Below are 21,186 nucleotides of genomic sequence, written 5' to 3' on the forward strand. Positions count from 1 at the left end.
CCAAAGGGAAGGACAGCCTCAGATGAGCACAAATCTGAGGCCCAAAGTATATGTTGGCCCTGAGACATTGTTTTTTAATTGAGATGTAACTTGCAGACTCTTTAATAAAAAGTGCACATGAGTTCATTGTCAGTATTGTGTGTAACCAATCACCAGGATCCTGGCTCAGAACACTCTTACACTCCTCAGTGGGTGTCCCCCAGTCAGGCGTTCCTTTCTTCTGAGGTCTCCGGAACCTGGCAGTGGTTGATCACTACCTTTCAGGCTCTGCCATGGGGCAGGGGTGTGAGGGGTGAGCGCAGGGGTGTGTGAGGAGGAGTGGGAGTGTGTGTGTGGGGACCAAACCAGGCCTGGGGAAATGGCTCAGGGAAGTGTTTGCCTTGTAAGTAGGAAGACCTGAGTCCAAAGGCCAGGATGTGGATGCAAGCCTGGAATCCAGCCTTGGAGAGGCTGAGACTGGTAGATGGATCCCAGGAGCTTGTGGACCGCTCAGCCTGGTCTTCTTGGTGAGTTCCAGGTCTGTGAGAACTCTGACTCATAAAGAATAAAGGTGCATGGTGGCACATGTAACCTGAAGAACAATGCCCAGGGTTTGTGTTTGTGCTCTGTATGAATTGTATGCATGCAGATGCGTGTGAACACACATTCATTCAGTACACACGAAGGATCAGACACTACATTGTTGATGTGACTAACTTCCCTCTCCCCCTTTCCTTCCCCCTCTCCTCCCCCTCCTCCTCCTCTCCCCCTCTCTCCCTCTTCCTCTCCTTCTCTGTCTCAGACAGTTTCTCTGTATAGCTTGACTGTCCTGGAACTTGCTCTGCAAACCAGGCTGGCCTGGACCTCAGAGATCTGCCTGCCCAAATCCTGGGATTAAAGGTGTGCGCCACCATGCCTGGACTTCTTTCTAGACTCTTCTATGTTTTAGCAGTCCCCCGGAGCATTCTTTTTAGTGGTTGAATAATATCACACTCAGAGGCTTGAGTGCATTGTCTGCACCTCTGGGCTGCTGTGAAGGACTTTGATTCCTGAGTGAATGACCCCAGGGAAGGTATCAGTCCATGGCTGTTTCTCAACACCATGGTGGTGATGGTGGCAGAGCAGTCTGAATGATGTCTGTGGTGTGAATATAGACAGAATCTTCCCTGTTTCTTGTTTCATTACCTTGGGGAGCCTCTTCCTCCGTTCCTGTTTCTCTCGGTCTCCAGATCATGGGACCAAGACCCCACCCCTATAAGCACGTCTGTTATACCTGGCTGAGGCCCTGTGCTATCGGAGGTGAGACCTCAAAGATTAAGGTGAATTTTATGGGGATATCCTTTTCTGTCTGCACTCACAGTAACGCCCCTGAAGACCTTTCTGATTCCAGTCAGTTTTCAAACCAGAAATAAAAGCGTAAGGAAGATGTAATATGCTGAGGTGGTGAACAGAAACTCCCAACTGTCTGCAGCAGGAGCGCCTTTGGAATCCTAAGGATGGGAAAAGACCAGGAAAGAAAGAGGAAGAGCTGCGCAGAGCTCCAAGGTAGACAGGGGATGATCCCTCCATCCAGCCACAGACCAGAGCCAATCTGCCCCATTTGCGTTTGCACACAGCCATTCTGTTTGCTCTCATCTCTGTAAGCAGGAGAAGGGCTCACCGGGGATGGCTCAGGGCTGTGTAACTCTTGTGTTTTGTTTATGGAGTGGGAAGAGGATCCTTTCCCTTGGGAACTTAGAAACAGAAAGTTTGGACAGGTCTGAGCTGTTCTCCTTACCTCCCCCTTCACACCGGACACACCCACCGGACACACCGACTTACGGAACCCAGGCCTTCACACCTGTGCCCTCTGGATGAGTTCATTTCCCCACAGCTGAACAGGCTGACTCAATGGTTGGCAGATAATGAACCTCAAGAAGCTCATTATCACTCTCCAGGGGGCTCTCTACCGGCCACCCCTACCCCTTAGCAACCGCCCCACCCCTTAGTAACTGCCCCACCCCTAAGCAACCGCCCCACCCCTTAGCAACCGCCCCCTTAGTAACCGCCCCACCCCCTTAGCAACTGCCCCACCCCTTAGCAACCGCCCCACCCCTTAGCAACCAGCCTTTCTGCCCTTGTGCAGGCATTTCCCACTCTGTGAAATCATCTCCTATGATTTACGGCCTTTCTCTCCCGGAAGTGGAATGGAAGAGACCTCCCAGCAGAGACCTTCTCTGTCTCTGTCATCCCCTGTTAATATGTGGCATGCAGCACGTCTACACCTCACAGAAACCAGTGAGAAGAGCAGAAAGCTGAGCCTGTTATAGCTGGGAAGAGGAACTGACCCACGGAATGTCTACTGGGGTGACATGTCACTGCACTCTTGAACTTACTCCGTCTGTGGTCACCAACGCAAGCCTTCACAGGACACCTCCTCAGAGGATTTATAGGCAGTTGTTAGTTACTGGGAGGAGAGGGGTCTCTAGTGATGCTGAACCTGCAAAGGTCCCCGTGCTCCTGTAAGTCCCTCGTTCATTCTCCTGTAAGCAGCTTTAATGAAACTCATTAGGTCAACAGACACACACACACCATGCACACACATATTATACATACACACATATATACATCATAGACATATACACACTCACGCACATACTTAAACACACAAACACATCACACACATACACACACATACACAAACACACACATCAAACACACATATATTCACATCATAAGTACACACACTCACATACAAATACATCATAGACACACAAACATACACATATCATACCCTCACATATACATATCATACACATGCATACACATACACATGTCATACACACACACATCAACAGCATACATATACTCACACACAAATACATCATGCACATACACAAACATACACACGCATACACATATCATAAACACACATACACTCATACATACACACAAACACATCATATATACATATATACACACATATTCACACATCATAACATACACGCTCGCACACAAACACACTATATACATACATACTCAAACATACAGCCATGTACATCATAAACACACATACACTCGCATATACACACATAAACAGACACACACACATTTACACATCATATACACACACATACACATACACACAGACCTAAAAGTGGAAAGGAAATAGTAAAAAGAAGGGGAGTTTTGGGGACAAGAGGATAGTGTGTGTGTGTGTGTGTGTGTGTGTGTGTGTGTGTGAATTTGATCAAGATATGTTACATGCATGTATGTAAATGCCATAGTGAAATCTATATTAGGTAATCATGTATAAATTCACATATCCCCTTTGCTACTGGGACTCAGGTTAGGATATGGGATCCCAAAATATGACCGTGTGAGACCAGATTACACCTCTTCAAATGTTTCTTTGACCTATTCAGAGGTAATGATTTTGGAAAGACAAAGTGTGACCACTGTGGCTGGAAGCAACTTAAATTCCCAAAGGGACTCTGCCTTGCCTTCACCAGTGAGAAGGGCTGAGAATTCCATCACCTGAAAGTCTCCCTCTTCTTAAGGAGCCAGCTCCTACCCAGCATGCACCTCTGCCCTGAACCTATCGCTTCCCAATTCTTACTCCTTTTTCTGGTCTGGATCTGAACTTCCTCTGAGTTTTGTTTAACTATTTCCTCAAAACAGAAAATTCCATTAGGGTCCAGGAAGTTAACAAAAGGACTCTCAGGAAGCTTCAGAGACTACAAGCCTCCCTTTTCCACAGGGTTAAGCAAACAGTCGCGGACTGCCTGCATGGAGTCCAGGGATGCACTTTCCTGAGCTATCCTCTAGGCTGAGGTGACCTTTTCCACATGTAGCTGTTCTGTTAGTAACCCCAGTAGTGTCAGCATTTAGCCGACACTTTTCTGTGTGTGTCTTACTGTGTCAAGCATTGTCTGTCTGGAGACTGCCTCAGCACACCGCCGAGACACTCCCTGGGCAGATGGGGGATCCGTCACACACACACACCCCTCCACCAGCTGAGTTGTAAAACTCTTCCAAACACATCCCAGGTGTGTCCCTCAAACATTCCAGGGACCCCAGGTACCCTGTGGTAGTCTGAGCTCCTTTATTCAAAATGGAGGTACGAGGCCCTTTGTGTTTATCCTCTTCAGCGCAGGAAGTCAAATTTAGCACTGGAAACTCTGCCTCTTGGCACCCATAACGATTCTAGTTTCATGGCTTCGAGATTCCCCCCAAGTGGAGTGAAGGCAGGCAGTGAATATTTAAGTAGCTTTGGGACAGAGTTTGCATTTGAGGAGGTTCTGTTTAGAAACCGTAGAACCAGGATGACTGGGGTTGGGGAGGAGGCAGGCAGAGGCACTTGAAGCGCAAGCCAGAAATTGAAGCCGTCTCACCTCCTCCTCCTCCTGGACTAGGCTAGGGCCCTACAGAAAGGGCAAAATGCCACAAAGCCATTGACCTGGATCTAGTTACTTCTCTGTATGGAAAGTTGGGGATGCTTCAGGACTGTTTTGCTGCTGCTGCTGTTTGTTTGTTTGTTTTTTTAAATGAATAGCGACAAACCTTGTGCTTAAATCAATGCTAACTGGGAGGCAGGGTGGGGGTGGGGGTGAGTTAATTTTCTCATCCCTGTGACAGAACACCACAAATTGACCCAGACAACTTCTTGATTTGTGACTCTCCCTTCAGTCCCTTCATGGACTAGGACTCTCTATCTGGAAAGGACTCTTTAAAGACGCATTTACGGCTACCTGAGGCCCTCATGACTTTTGTGTTTATAAGAAGCAAAAGTGACTCTAGTTGTGAATGAACAACAGCCTGAGACAACCAACCTTGCTGATAATGGGAGCCTGACCCTGTGGTATCTGGAATCACAGAAAACTGTTCTCTGCTGTTCAAACCTCTGCCTGTGGGGTTTTGCCATGCCTGCATCAGTAGGGTAATATAAGTGTCTTCATTGAGTGGGTTGAAACTGAGCCTGGGAGCAGAGGTGCAAGCCTTAATTCCAGCACTTGGGAGGCAGAGGCAGGTGGATCTCTATGAGTTCGAGGCCAGACTGGTCTACAGAGTGAGTTCAAGACCAGCCAGAGCTACATAGTGAGACCCTTCTAAAAAAAAAAAAAATAAAGGAAGGTTGTAGCCTTATATTTTTCAAATCCTACTTTAATAAAAGTCCTTAAAGGCTTTAATCTCCCTTATAGCCCACGGGCAAAAGGTAGGAGAGGAAGTTGGCTAATAGGACAAGGGGGATGTGGACCTGTTTAGAAGTAGTTCTTTGGGGCGATTCCAGTCTTTGTTGTCAGCAGTCCAGTCTACTCGAATCAGCAGCAGTGGCTAAATCCAGAAGAAACCGCGAGGCTCCACCTATCAGCGTGAGTCTGTTGAAGCAGCAAGAAGCAGCCAGAACACCTCCAGAAGGTTTTTGGTGTATTTCTCTGTACGAAGTCACGACAAGCAAAGATCAGTGAAGAAAACAAGGCAAACCAATGCCAGAGCATCAATAGCGAAGCCCAGTGTCAGCAAAGCCCAACAAAGACCAGAAATGTCCACCTCAGAAAGTTGAATCTGATCTTCCAGTGACCCTGATTGGCAGGAAGTCACTCTCTGAGTTCATACGTGAATCCCGACTCAGCTCTGAGGTCGGTCCCTACGTCGTGAGTCAGACAAGGAGAGGATAACGTTCTTCATGCCTGATATCCCAGAAAGATTTGCAAGGACAAAGAGCCACTTCCAATGAGAATGGTAGGATGTGTGGTAGAGGGGGAGGGGTAACAGAGGCCATCTTGCACTGTCAAGGGGCTCCTGGATTGAATGATCAGATGGAGCTGTGCCCACCCTTGTATATGGCGGCTCTGGGCTGTGTCAGTTGCATTTCATGGAGTCTCCATGGAACAACAGTATGTTTTCTGTATAACAACGCTGAGTGGTTTACAAAGCCACAAGTTTAGAGCTCAGAGAGACCACATGGTGCTCTGAGAAGGACCTGCGTGGAGGGAGGGGTCCCCGGCTGGGAGCTGAGAGCCGGATGAGGAAATCCCAGAAACAGATATGAAGTCTGGTCTCAAGTCTCAATGGTCCCACTGTTCCCCAAGAGATAATCAGGGGCAGTCCCTGGGCCATGAAGTTTTTGGATGGAATTGACCAGGGCAATCAAGGTTGGTTCTTATGCAAGCACAGGACATTTTCAGATGAATGGTCCAACATTAGGCTCTTGGCATCTTAGTTCCTGTGACATTCCCTCTCTCCACCCTCCCTCCCTCCTTCTTTCCATACCCACTTCCTCATGCATAGCCTAAACTTTTCCAGTTCCAGAAGTACAGATATGAAAATCAAACCCAATTATGTCCCCACCCTGACTCTCAAAGCCCACTGGGAAAATCACACCGCATTCAGACTCTATTAGAAAATTATCATCAGCTTCCTTCCTGCCCTGTTTTGTCCCCTACTATGAGGCAGTACTTGTACCGCTGCCTGTCCAGCTGCTGGATGCAGGAGGCTGCCTCTTCTCAAGTGTGTGCCTGTAAATCAGGTATCACATTTTCTAGACTGTGGAGCCTTAGGCAGCCTGGGAAGGGCTGGGCAGGAGCAGAGAAGGCAGATGGGCCAAGGCGGAGGTACAAATGTCCCTCAAGTGTCCATTGCAAGGTCTCCCGCATCCCTTGCTTGCCGAAGGGGAGGATGGATATTCTGGGGGCACTCACCCTAACTCAGCATTTAATTTTTTTCCCCCGTCTATTCTTGGAGCAAAATCAATAATCCTTCATCAGCAGGCAATGCTGAGCATCGTGACTCCTCAATGCCAGCCATCTCCAAATTTTCCAATAGCTGGCGCATAACTAATGGCCGTCGCCTAAGACACGGGAAGAAGGTGTCATGAGAAACCAACCCTGACATCCGAGGCCGAGTGAGAAGTCAATTAAAAGAACCAGAAAGCATTTTCTTCATGATTACCCAGCACAAGGACTTGGGTTCTGCCAACAGTGTGGGGACAGTGGCCAGATGTGATATGGAAGGGGGACCTGTCTATCAAGGGGAAGCAGATGCATTTGAATCCATTTGTATATTCTAGCTCTCTCACCCCTAACCTTATGCCAATCACTAGGGAAGTCACAGGGTGGGGGTGCAGGGGAGGATTTTTTTCCTCTATCTCTCCAACAGGAGAGCCAGTCTTGGCTCCAAGCAGGACTTATTTTTTTTTCTTTTTGCATGAATATGAAATTGTCACATTTTCATCCTTGTGGCTAAGCAAGGTGTCCTGATTAGTTTGAACTGTTAGTGGGATGCAGTCCAGAGCCATCGGAGAGAAGCCTCAGTGGAGGGCTTGTCTACATCAGGCGGGCCAGTGGATGTGTCTACATGGGGATTGTCTTGGCTGTTAATTGATGTAGGGGGGTTGAGTCCACTGAGGGTGGTACCATTCCATAGACAGGGGTTCCTAGGCTCTCCGTGGTGCCTGTCACCCTCCTCTGGCTCTAAAGTCCTCAGCTGGAGGTGACACTGTGTGGATTTGGTCAGGCTTTTTTGTTTGTTTGTTTTAAATCACAGCAGTGTGAAACGAGGTTTGAAATGAGGAAACAAAGCAAACGACTCTCGTTGGGTTTGGTTTGGGTCTGAGATGTCCCGACAGGTTCACGATTGGATAGCTTGGTTCCCAGGGGGCAGTGCTATTTTGGACATTTCTGGAAACTTTGGAAAGAGAAGCTTAGCTAGAAGAAATTAGGCCGTGAGGCCCAGGTTCTTAGAAAGTACATTTTCCCTGGCCAATTCTTGTCATTCTCTCTGCTCGCTGGCACGATGGGAACAGGCTCTACCACGTTTTTAGGATGAGATGCAAGCCGTGCCTTCCTCACTATGATGGATGGAAGCCTCTTGATGCCAGAAATCAAGATAATTCCCTGCTTCTTTAATTCGTATCTCCTGGGTGTTATGGTCATAGCAATGCAAAGACGGCCACTGCACGAAGAGTCCTCACCTCTGCCAGGCCCCATCTGACATGTAGGTCCCATGTCAAGACTTGGCTTCATCCTGGGCATGTCCACTGTCCACTGAGGCAACAACGTTAAAGAGCAAAGTCAGTGTCTTAGTTAGGGTTTTACTGCTGTGCACAGACAATGTGACCAAGGCAACTCTTACAAAGACAGTATTTAACTGGGGCTGGCTTACAGGTTCAGAGGTTCAGTCCATTATCATCAAGGTGGGAGCAGGGCAGCATCCAGGTAGGCATGGTGCGGGTGGAGCTGAGAGTTCTACATCTTCATCCGAAGGCAGACAGGAGAAGACTGGCTTTCAGGGAGCTAGGATGAGGGTCTTAAGGCTCATGCCCACAGTGACACACCTACTCTAAAAGGGCCGCACCTTCTAATAGTGCCACTCCCTGAGCCAAGCATATACAAACCATCACGTTTCACTCCCTGGCCCCCATAGGCTTATTCATACACCTAAATATAGCATAATGCAAAATACAATTAGTCCAACTTCCAGAGTCCCCATAGTCTATAGCAGTCTCAACAATGTTAAAAGTCCAAAGTTGAAGGTCTCTTCTGAGATTCATCCAACCACTGAACTATAATCCCCGAATTAAGACAGGCAAACAGCTGGGCAAACTGCAAACTCTGCCTTCTCCATGTGTGATGTCAAAGCAATCTTCAGACCTCCCAACTCTTTTTTCATCTTTGTTGACGACAACACACTTCTTTCTCCTGGGCTGGTTCCACTCCCTATTAGAAGCTTTCCTCAGCAGATAGCTCATGGCTCTGTCATCTTGAACATCTTGGGGTCTCCAAGGCAACTTCAATGTTACAGCTTCCAATGTCTGAGATCCACACAGGATCTTCTGGGCCTCTCCAAAGGGCTTGGGTCACATCTCCAGCTTTGCTGTCTGTAACACTCTAACCTCATGTTGATCCACTCCGTTGTCACTGCTGTTCTTGGTGATCGTCTCAGGGTACTGGCATCTCCAATACACTGGGGCGTTCTGCTGCAACTAGGCTTCTCCAATAACCTCTCCTAGGCTGTCTTTATGGTGCCAAGCCTCAGATTCTTTGCATGAGCCCTTCAGTCCTGGGCTGTCCACTGCAACTGAGGCTGCACCTTCAACAGTGGCCTTCCACGACCTCTCACAGTGCCAAGACCTACCTGCTTTCCAAGGCCTCTTCATGTCTTCTAAACCAGTACCACCCAGGTGACTCTTACACATTCCCAAGTCCAGTTGCAGCACAAGGTACAACCTTGGTTATCTCTGGAACACGGTTCCTTTGTGATCTCAGAAAACATTTCCCCAGAAGATTTCACCTCAGTGATGCTGGTCTCTTCTTAATCACCACTCATTTCTTAGCTCTAGCTGACCAGCATCAATTGTCCCTTCTATTTTTGACTCTAGAGCCAGAGCCACATGGCTGAAGCTGCTGAGTTCTGCTGCCTGCTGGAGCTGGAACATGGCCCCCTTGTTCTATGACATCAGCACCAGCTTTCTGTTTTCCAACTCCTTCACTGCCTAAGCTTGGCTGTCCTGGAGCTTGCTCTGTAGACTGACCTTGAACTCAGAGATCTGCATGACTCTGTCTTCTGAATGCTGGGGTTAAAGGCATGGTCCACCCTACCTGTACCTAAACTTAGCTGGGTAGGATCTTACCACTCCCTTAACGCAATTTAATATCCTTGAACAGAAGATTCAATTCCTGGTAGCTCCTTCAATACACGAACCATATATTTTATATTTTTCCTTTCTAAGCTTGCTACGCTTGTTCAAAACGCTCTTCCTGAGACTTAACCAGGGAACAAAGTCTCTGCTGGGCGTTTCCGAGACTTCTTTGCTCAATACAATTAATCTGAGTCTCTTCACTTGAGCCTCAGACAGACTCTTCAGACATGGGCAAAAAGCAGCCACGTTCTTTACCAAAATATCACAAGAACAGTCTCTAGGCCACATACTAATGTTCTTTGCCTTTGAAAACTCTTGAGCCCCCATTGTTCAAATGACCCTCAGCACCACGTCTTCCATATTCCTACTAGAAAAGCCCATTAAGCCCCACTTTAAGCATTCCACTGCTTTCCAAATCCTAAGTCCCCAAATCCACATTTGTCCAAACAAAAACACAGTCAGGCCGATCACAGCAATAACCCAGTCTCTGGTAGCAATTTCTGTCTTAGTTAAGGTTTTACTGCTGTGAACCCATGGCCAAGGCAAATCTTATAAGAAAAACATTTAACTGGGGCTGGCTTACAGGTTCAGAGGCTCAGTCCATTTTCATCAAGGTGGGAACATGGCAGCATCCAGGCAGGCATGGTGCAGGAGGAGCTGAGAGGTCTACGTCTTCATCTGAAGGCTGCTAGGAGAAGGCTGGCTTCCAGGGAGCTAGGGTGAGGGACTTAAAGCCCACACCTACAGTGCCATACCGACTCCAACAGGGCCTCATCTCCTAATAGTGCCATTCCCTGGGCTAAGCATATACAAACCATCGCAGTCAGGTGGCCTCAACGTTGACTTTCCAGCAGTTCTGTGAGTCCTCCATATGACCCTCTCCTACTTTAGAACACCCACGTTCCATTTCACAATCTGCTTCAAACTTCAAACGCAGTCCCCCTTCCCTTAGGTCACAGTGACTCTCCTCTGTGAATCCAGGCAGCTTTGACAGCACAGTACCCCTCCCCCCACCCCCCATCATTTCACAACGCAGCGCCATCATTCAGGTAGGATACCCTCTGTCCTACCGACCTCGAATTGGTTATGATTTCTTTGACTGGGGAGGTTGCCAGTCTGCGGCTGTGTCTTGAGGACATGTGTGCCACCTGATACCTCCACCCTCAGGGCTGGAATGTTTGCTGCACACAGAGCGTGGCACTCACTGTATTTGAGGGGACGTGAGAGAAACCCAATGATGAGATTTATTGAGCATTTACTACGTACCAGGGACCACTGGTGAGAAAGCACAGTGAACCTGTGGGGGGCTGTGTTTATTCCCATTTTACAGATTGAGGCCTCAGTTGTGTCAGAGTCTCGAGGTCCCAGTAGGTGATGAACATTGGATGTGATGGATTAGTTTCCTAATCCACTCTTTCAAATCACATCCATCTTAAAAACGCATGGTCAGAGGTCCGAATTCCAGAGGTGCCGGAAATGCTGTAGGTTTGGTTTTGAAGTGTACCTTATCAGCTCCTAGGGATGAACGCTCAGCCTTCAGCCGGGGTGGCATTGTTTGAGGAGATTCTGGGGCTTTTGGGAAACAGGAGGAAGCAGGTCATGGGCGTAAGTAAGGTGGGGCTCGAAGATTCCAGCGCTGTCTTCCAGCCCGGTCTCTGCTTCCTGTTCTTCACTGTACTAAGCTCCGGCTGTAGACTGATTGACCCAGGCCACACATCGTAATGGGCTGGACACTCCAACCACAGGGCAGTCTAAACTCTTTCGCCCTTAAGTAGCTTCTTTCCAGTGTTTGGTCACAGCACTAAGAGTAACGTGGAGTTAGAGAGATGGCAGAGCGGAGAAGAGGACCGGCCGCTCTTGCAGAAGATCTGGGTTCAAGTCTCTTTACCCACACGGTAGCTCACAACCTCCTGTAATTGCAGCTCAAGGGCATCTGACGCCCTCTTCTGGCCTCCATAGGTACTGCATAAACATGAAGCGCAGACAGCCGGGCAAAAAAAAAAAAACCATCTGTACACATCTACACATAAGATTAAAATAACATCAATTAAAAAGACGATTCGTTAGCACTCACCCAAGAGTCCACGACGAAAGGCAACACAGAATTTACATAAAGGTCCTTTTGACGTTAGATAACAGTAAATACACACAACCAACTTAAGTACAAAGAAAACTTCAGAATCCCACACGGAGTGTCTCAAGGGCAATGGTGTCCCAAGGGCACCAGCGCAGGGTGTCCCAGGAGCTTACGATGCATTTTCTATCCTTTTGTTAATTGTGACTCCTCAGGGGTTTCCCATCCTGGAGGGAATGGCCGCAGATTCTCCCAGCGTACCTGTAAACCCAGCCAAGTCTGTGCGGAAGGCGGCTTTTCCCAGGGTCCTTGGAGCTCTTTTTCTCTCATTGGCCAGGATAGGGTCACATGCTCACTCATGGCCAAATAAAAAACAATCCTGTGGTGGGTTGTGCTCTCCTGGCTTTCTCTCCAAGTGAGAGATAGGATCATCTCCCCGAAGGTTAAAATTTATTTTGGGTTACAGAAACAACCCTCTGTGTTTTGGACAGCATATTTGAAAGTGTGGGTACAGTCTACTGGAGTCCATTCCAACCAATCAGTCGTGGGGTTTAGGAGCACCCACTTCTATGTATTCCCTGGCCTAGTCATGTGGTCACGTGGTATTTGCAGAGTGTGTCTTCAGTTAGATTCCTCGGTTGTTCTAGACTAGATAGGACTTGTGAGGGCCAGCAACAAAAGACCTCTCACGATGTGGTCAATAGCGTCTTTCAGAAAGGCTTAATAGCATCTGCGAGCACACATTTTGGCCCGTTCTATCACCGTGAGTGGCAAAGGCTGCCCTCTATACTTTTGCATTTTGATGTTTTTTGACGAAGGGCGGTGCCTTCGTTGACCTCCATCCATCCGTGTGGCTGGTTTCCGATGCTCCCCATTACTGCTCTGCACAACTTGAGGCTTTCAGAAAACGGACTCTAGCTAAGGGGGATGGCTGACAGATGCCTGCATAGGAAGTTTTCTTTTTTCTTTCTTTTCCTTTCTTTTTATTTCCTTTTCTGGAGGTCTTAAAGGAAGAGGGAGTTTGAACAGAATCACTGAAAATTGCCTCTGTGAATCCCCAGGGCCCTGTGGTCCTTCAACCATGATCAATGAGACAGATACTTTAATAATGAAATCAGCAGGAGGATTGCTGGGCAGCCTACTTGTTTGAAAGTGTAAGTAACATGTCTCTTGTAAGTGTAAGGCTTGGAGCAGGCGCTCCCACCATCCTTCTCAGTCTGATCTTGCCCACCGACTGGCACCCTCTCAAAGCATCCTTCCTATATCAGTGTCAACGCATTCTAGAAAGTGCCCAGCACCCAATGTCCAAGGATGGGTTATCCCGGGGTCCTTTTCTTTGCCTGGGTTGAGTCATTTACAGCAAGATGAAAATCACACTTTAGCTTCACGTCTTTCTGCAAGTCCTCAGGGCTGTGCTTCAGGAATTAATGCATTTCGTGTCAGCCGGTCATTTATTTTAAAAAGGAGTCTCCTCTTTCTTTAAATGTCACATCTTTCAATGCCTATCCTCCTGGCCATTTTTAGGTCATAAAGCCCAAGGTTTTCTTGTTACACTTGGACTGGGTGGGGTTATTAAGGGTGGGCTGGACAAACATGAGCTATTTAGATAGATTTGGCATAGTTCAGATTTGGCTGAACAATTAGAGGAAAGAGAACTTTTTTTTTTGACAAATTACTGTATATAAATGGGGATGAGGTAGCATCCTGACATTCAGATGTAGTCCAGTTGGCTTATAAGTAGTGTAAGCTACATTTTTTTTCTTTTTTCTTTTCTTTTTTTCGGAGCTGGGGACCGAACCCAGGGCCTTGCGCCTGCTAGGCAAGCGCTCTACCACTGAGCTAAATCCCCAACCCCTAAGCTACAGTTTTTTAGAGAAAAGATTTATCCTTATTATTTTGTAATTATGTGTACGTCTGTGTTGGTATGTGCACGTGGGTGCAGTGACCAAAGAGGCCAGAAGAGGGCATCAGATCCCTGGAGCTAGAGTAATGGGAGGGTGTGAGTCACCCTGTGGGTAGTGGGAATCGAACTCAGGTCCTCTGCCAGAGCAGCCAGTGCTCTTAACCACTGAGCCATCTTTCCACCGCTAAAATGGGCTTTGTTTTGAATGAGGTCGGATGTAAACGCAAGCCTTCCCTAGGACCTCTTTCTTTCAGTTACAAGTGAATTCCTCCCGTTTTGACTCAACTCTTCTCTTCGTCCTGTGGCTTGAGGGTCTTCTCTATGCAGCTCCTACATTCAACGATGCTTTCCGTCCAAACCTCACATGATCCTGAGGGCCATCCGATAGATGGAACAGCTATGAACTGGGCTTTAGGGTCTGGACTCTAGCGTTACTGGGACCCCAAGGCAACTGTGTCTTGTGGGCCTTCCTTTCTCTGTTTTTTACAGCCAAGAGTTTACAAAGAATGGGCACAATTGGTGTTCAACGGTTCCAGTTTACAGGTAAATAATTTTATGACTTCGTAAAGAGTCTATTGTAATTCCCACGCATGGCTAGAAGGGCCAATGACAGCTAAGTTTTAAAACCCGAGCCCCAAATCCTTCTGTGGAATTCCAAGCTCTCACTCCCCAACTGTTTCGTCGTAAAGCGTTGCGGCAGAAGGAGATGTGGGCTTCACCTGCGACAGCCCAGTGTTTTGAGAGGACAAACCCTCTGCTCTGACAAGAAAGGCTTTTGACTCAAAAGGCCTGTGTGTCTGCAAATCAAGTCCTGAGACCCCAGTCTTGTGGCTGCGATACTTTGCAGTGACCAGCGATGACAGTTTCAAGAACTCTGTCGCCTCCTTCTGGCCTCTGCCGGTACTGCATGCACGTGGCACACAGACGCACATAGGTATAAAATAAAACAAAGCGCCGTGGGTTGAATGGCATCTTCAGAATGAGGTTGTCCACCTGTTGTGTGCCAACATTCCAGAGAAAAAAACAGGCTGAGGATACTCCCCACTGTAGCCCAGCTGTGGGGGCCGGTCTGTCATCTAGGACAAGCGCCTATTGGTGCAGGGCACGTTCCCAGCCATGTCCTGTGATCAGAAGTTTCCAAAAGGAAGCTGTACCTTCCACCGAGCTTTCTGATTAACTGGTTTGAACTCAATCCTGTGGAGCGGTTAGAATGATGTGGGTCCAGAAGGGTTACTTTTTAGCTCTTTAAATAGCCATTCCTCATACAGGTCTACCTCTGACTTAATATCCCTTTGCTAAGAGATAAACCCTTCCAGAGTGCGTTAGCTTGTCAAAAATCCTGGTTTCCACCGACTAAAAAGCTAGAAATGTCATCAGACAGCACAGAGACTTAGAACTGACCTGATTTCTCCTGGCTTTATCCTGACCGTCTATGTTTCCACCAGTGTATCTGAAAAAGTCCCGCTTTGTGCTTTTCTTTGTTCTGTTGCTATGGAAACGTCTTCCACATTAGAACATGGAATCTGGAGTAACTGGGATATTTTCCTGGCTGTGGTCACTCACATTTGGCTCCGGAATAAACAGTCTCTTGTCCCCTGTGAGGTGAGAGTCTCCTTGCGACAGTGCTCACTTAGGTGGCAGCTGAGGACAAACCTTCAGCTGGGTGAGCAGCTCCTGTAGGCCCCCTGAGGGTTGTTTGAGGATTAAAATATATTTCATGAAAGGGGCTTTGCTTAGTAAATGCTTCTTAGGTTCCTTCCTCTCAGTGTCTCCTGCCAATCAAGCCCGAAATACTTGTTTGCTAACTCCTAAGGTGAATAAAACGAGTTCACTTCACTACGAAATTCAGGATTTGACCACAGGCCGACTGTCAGGCACCCACCGGAAGTGATTTGAAAAATGAGATTTCGTGGAAAAGTTGTGGGGTTCTAGTCCTGTAAATCAAAAGCCCTTTGTTGGAACGCAGCCGGAATTAGCTCCTTATAGGCAGTAGTCATAGCCATTCCAACCTACAAATAAATTCTAAAATTATACAGTAGAAGGAAATATGGTAAGAGCCAACTTCTGGCGCACGGCAGAGAAACATCATGCCGTGTAGGAAAGGTGTAGGAAAAGGCTGCTTGTACCTTTTTTTTCTTTTGTTTTATTGTCGAAACAAACTTCCCTAATGCACAGAATATTGGCGACTAAATAGGAGGCCGTGATATGAAATAAACGAAGTTGAAATGAGTTCTTTTATGCTTCTCGCGGGGTAAGCGAATCAAAAAAAAAAAAAAAAACCCAGCAAAGATTCCCATACATTTGCTTGAATTCCCACCCAGGTAGCCATTCTGCACGCAGTCAGATCGATATTTCAATAAAAACCAATAAAAACATGCAGAGAAAAATAACCTGTCTCAATCACACGAACATGCATGCCACCCAAACATATCATTTTTTGACTTTAAGTAGAGCACTAGGTAGCCTTAAAAAAAAAAGAATTCCCATTTGAGCACGAGTCCCCAGTCGAGGCTGGCAAACTCCCCTGTTTGTCTTCCTAGCACAGTAGCTAGGGCTGCGAGAAATTTAAATCTGGGCTGTGGACTAAATGCTGAAGATAACTTGTTATCCAGTTATCTGCTGTGATGGCTGTTCCTACTTGTCAACCTGACTGCATCTGGAATGAACTAAAATCCAAATGGCTGGGTCCACACCAGTGAGGAACTTCCTTTTCTAAATGAAACCATTTAGAGCGGGAAGTCCCACTTCTAATCCCACTTCTAATCCGGCTCTTTTGTGGTAGAAAGGTCCTTCCTTACTCTGAGCCATACTTTCTACTGGCAGCCTATAGAGAGAACACGGAAGGAGGAGGTTGGTTGCTCTCTCTGCCTGCTTCCCATCCCCCTCTCTGTCAAGTCCATTCCTTCACTGGCATCAGAGCCTACTTCTTCAGGATTCTGGCATATACCAAAGATCAGCTGAGACATTCGGCCTCACGGACTGAATTCTTGGACCTTTTGCAGGTAGATAGAAATTGTTGGGCTAGCTGGACCACAGCCTATAAGCCATTCTAATAAATTCCATATATATATATATATATATGTATACATGTGTGTGTGTGTGTGTGTGTGTGTGTGTGTGTGTATGTGTGTGTTCTCCTGAACAGAGCCCCAGAAGGCAGTTTCCCCTCCAACCCTCAGTGCTAGCCTGTCAGAGCAGCACAGGTCAGACAAGTCCTTGAAAGAAATAAAGTAAGTACTAGGGAGATGGCTCAATGAACGGCTTGGAGGAGGACCTGAGTTCAATCCCCAGAATCCTGCTAAGCAGAGTCCCACTTTGGCTCATGCCTGTTCCTGAGGGTCACACAATCCTTTCTGAATCACTGCTAATAAGGGGCTTCCAGAATTCCAGGAAGGGATCGAAGGCAGGGAGACTACATACCTTTGGGAGGCAACTGGGGACTTGCAAGCATTTCTAAATTATCAGGAGTGGTTTGCATTTAGAATAGACGTCCTATAACTATTCAGTAAGTGATAGTTTACAGGACAAATTCCTTCCCTTGGTTAAGAACTACGTTTTAATACATTTATCCTACAAATATCTCTTGCAAAAAAAAAAAAAACCCCATAGACATGAAGAGACATAACACACAGACATTGTCAGGTGTCTGTGTGTGTGTGTGTGTGTGTGTGTGTGTGTGTGTGTGGTAGGAGAGTTGAAGAGTCCTCTATTTTAGGGTACAAGGTCCTCTCCTGGCTCTGATGTGAGCATCCAGGAACAGATGCTGATCAAAGGGGCCTCAATCTTCATCTACCCTAACCCTCCTTTGCTCCCCTGAGTCTGTTTCTGAGATGTCTGCAATCATTAAGAATTTGTAAGAAAAGATTTCCCCGAAATGTCGGGAGCAGATGCCTCTCTCAGAATGCTAAGTAGCCCATCCTGACATATGCCCTCAGACTGAGTCTTTAAAGATTGGTGACAGTTATTGACAGGCAACTCATTAGTCTGCAGGAGCTGCGTCTGCCCAGCGCAGGGCTAACCGCGGAGTCGTCTGCTTCATCGGTCTCCTCGTGCTGTCCGTTTCTCCTCGTGCTGTCCGTTACGGGAAGATGGATTCCCTTTCGGGCCTCACAGTGCTCGCTCCTGGCTCACCTTGAAGACGACTTTCTGTCCTTTGTCTTCCTGGCTGGATCTTGAGAAAAGAAAATCAACATTTGATGAGTTTGGGACCAGGGCCATTGGCATACAAGCCATGAGCTGCTGGGGGGGACGTGCCGCGTGGAGTGGGCACTTTCGCTCGGCCTTAACAAAAGGCCTGGCAAACATACCCTAAGGAAGAAAGGGCGAAGGAAGTGGTGCTTGCTCGTCTTCTGTCAACTTGACACCCTGACTAGAGTCGCCTGAAAGGAGTCACCTTAACTGAGAAAATGCCTCCGTTAGATCTGGTTGTAAGGCATTTTTCTTAATTAGTGACGGCTGCCGAAGGACCCAGCCCATGGTGGGTGGAGCCATCCCTGGGCTGGTGGTCCTGAGTTCTAGAAGAAAGCGGGCTGAACAGGCCACAAGGAACAAGCCAGTAAACAGCGCCCTCCATTGCCCCTGTTCAGCTCCCGCCTCCAGGTTTCTGCCCTGTTTGACTTCCTTCGATGAGGAAGCGTAAGCCAAATAAATCTGTTCCTCTCTGAGTTATTTTTTTTTTTTTTGGACCTGGTGTTTTGAGGAAGCTATAGAAACTTCGTCACTCTGTCCCCTTGCACGCTGCCATGCTTCCTGCTGTGATGAGACTGGACTAAACCTCTGGAACTGTAAGCCAGCCCAAACTAAGACACTACGTATTTGAGGATGACCGTGAACTTCTGATCCCTCTGCCTCTTCCTCATAAGCGCTGCGGTTACAGGTGTGCACCGCCGTGCTCAGTTTATGCGGTATGAGGGGGTGAAAGCCAGGGTCCCTGTATGTCTAGGAAACACCTTACCCACCGGGCCACGTCCCCAGTGAGTAATCATTTTCTCTTGCTATGGCCCCTTCTCAGGAGAGAGCACAAAACAGTTCACTTTCATAAAAAGACCATCATTTTAAAACTCCATGCACTTGAATACAAATATTAATGAGTTTTTCTTTAGATTTTTTTTCTTTCTTTCTATGCCTGGTCTTTTTTTCTTTCTGCCTCTTTTTCTCTTTAATCTTCGCCTTTTTCATTTGGCACACGCTGTTTGAAGTGGGTGCCCGAGAGCCGAGGCGGGAGGTGGGTGGGGGGGACGGGACTGTAAGCCTGGAGAGTTTAGGATTTCTGAAAGGTGCCCTTCAGGGTGATGGGCCTGGGTCATGTAGAGCCCTTGAGGGATGGGTCTGAATCCTGTGGGGACAGACAGACTTTTTATATTCTTACTTTCTTCCCCCTTTTTTTTAGTAGTCTTCAAGGTGCATTCAGCCGCTCGCACTGTGAGCATGGCGGTCAGGTGGGGGTGCTTCAGGGACAGCCCACTGCTCAGCTGGTGGACTTAGGCCTAAATCCCGATCCATTTTTTTTTTAAGTGTTCATGGATTCTGAGAAGATCATTTCCATCGCTTCTCGGCCTTTTGGCTAAGATCAAGTGTAGAAGATCATTTCCAGGAAAACTTAACCCCTTTTTGAGGGCAAGGGTAAGAGCTGCTCTCTCAAACATGGAAGAAGTGAGGAGACAATCTCGGCTTTGAGGGAATTTTTCCCCCACTCCCTGATTTCTGCACTCTGGGGCTCAGGGCACCTCGGATGTAACTGCCTGTGAGGTTCTCACAGGACAATGGGTTCAGCTGTGGTGGTTGTAGGAGGAAGCTGTCCAGGGTCACCACACGCTTGCCACTGCCCCCCTGTTCTCCGGTGCCTCGAGTACTGTGGATTCCACATCCCTCTCACATCTGCTTTGTCCTTGTGGGGCCACTGCTTTCCAGTGACTTCTTTTGATTCCTTTAAAACTATTGTTTTCTGGGAGAGGGGGAGACTAGCCTATTGTGTCTGTATTGCTGTGCACATTGAACCCATAGGGCCCCATACATGTCAGGTGAGCCTCCTACCTTCTGCTATTTAGGGGATTTCAGACAGGAATTCAGTAGGATGATCATATTAAACTCACTTATGGATTTAGCCAAAAGCTATGATTGTAACTGAGGGGGACTAATTTAGTGTCTGTCTGTCTGTCTATCTATCTATCTATCTATCTATCTATCTATCCATCCATCCATCTATCTACCTATCTATCTATCCATCCATCTATCTATTTACCTATCTAGATATCTATCTGTGGACATCTTCATTTCTATCTCTCCCTCCCTCTTTCCACCCCCCTTCCCACTTCTTTCTCCCTCTCTCTGAGATATAGTGAAATACGGTCCCATTCAGCCCAGGTTGGTCACAAGTTCACTTGTATCAGAGGATGGCCTTAAACTCCTGATCCCTGCCCTGTCTCCACCTCTTGAATGCTGGGATGTGCACCACCATGCCCAGTTTATGTGGTGCAGGGGACTAGAACCCCAGGGCTTCATGCATGCATACTGATCCATTTTCCTAGTTAGCAATCTTTTGCTCTTGTGACCTCAGTACCTTCTTTCCCTCAGCTCTCCTCCTTCACACAGGCTGTGTCAAGGGTACTCGGCTGGCAGCCAGCCCTATGCAATGGTTGGGGGATTTTTCTCTCTGGAATTACTTAACCATTTCCAAGTCCTCTGCAACTCTTCCCCACTCTTACAGCCTTGGATAAACATCTTAGCTGTCCCTGCACTTACCTGTCTTTCACTTAGAAAATAAAGAGGGGGAGTCACTCGCCTATTCACAGGTTTTACTGAAAATTAATGAGAAAAACATGACACACAGGCCAGGCGCCAGGTTTAAGTGTGATTAGACTCCAGGTGGGCGGGTGGCTGCAACTGAAGTTTACAAGCATCTGGCCAAATTTTATCACCAAAACGAGTGGGGGTGGGGTTGGGGGGTGGGAAGGCTGGCCAGGACCTTCCTTTCTTGATTTCCCCTCCATTCATTATTGTCCCTCCCCTGGCAGGTGCAGCAGATGTATCCGACTTTGTTTTATGGCTCTGTTTTCCTTGGTTGGTGTCACACCGTTAAATCAAATGCGTGGCCTGGCCTTTGGAATTTCACAAGGCTGGACTCTAATATCCTTGTAGAGAGTTGAGGGCAGGGGCAGTCGAGGCTGATAGTGAGACCGACTCGGGGAAGGCAGACTCAGGGGTCAATTGGTTATGGATTCTAATGGACACTGGCATTTCCTTCGTTCAGACTCCAGATGTCTCCGTGCTGTAGCTTCTTCTCAAGTCATATGTATATGTATATGTATATGTATATGTATATGTATATGTATATGTATATGTATATGTATATGTATATGTATATGTATATGTATATGATGTATATGTATATGTATATATGTATAATATATATGTATGTATAGGCATGTATGTTTTTTATGAAATTAATTTTTTGGTGAAATTTAAATATAATTACCTCATTCTCCCCTTTCCCTTTTCTCCCATGTATCCCTTTAAAACATTCTTGTTACAGATGTGTGTGCATTCCTAAATACATAAATTCTTGCTCAGTCCAGATAATGTTACTTGTGTTTTAAGGGATGACCATTTGGT

The 21,186-nt window shown here is 47.1% G+C and overlaps 1 long non-coding RNA gene and 1 other non-coding gene across 2 annotated transcripts; one reads left to right on the top strand and one right to left on the bottom strand.

Annotated features, from left to right (window-relative positions):
* Positions 1–5,105: 5,105 nt before the first annotated feature.
* On the bottom strand, positions 5,106–18,226 carry LOC120095946 (uncharacterized). Its single transcript, XR_005491927.2, has 2 exons — positions 17,883–18,226; positions 5,106–17,746 (listed from the first exon to the last, which is right to left on the bottom strand). It is a non-coding gene; the product is annotated as an uncharacterized LOC120095946 (long non-coding RNA).
* An 892-nt stretch (positions 18,227–19,118) lies between these two features.
* On the top strand, positions 19,119–19,306 carry LOC120096083 (U2 spliceosomal RNA). The gene has a single exon (XR_005492120.1). It is a non-coding gene; the product is annotated as a U2 spliceosomal RNA (small nuclear RNA).
* The last annotated feature ends 1,880 nt before the right edge of the window (positions 19,307–21,186 follow it).

Source organism: Rattus norvegicus, chromosome 12 (genome assembly GCF_036323735.1).
Source record: "Rattus norvegicus strain BN/NHsdMcwi chromosome 12, GRCr8, whole genome shotgun sequence".
NCBI lineage: Eukaryota > Metazoa > Chordata > Mammalia > Rodentia > Muridae > Rattus > Rattus norvegicus.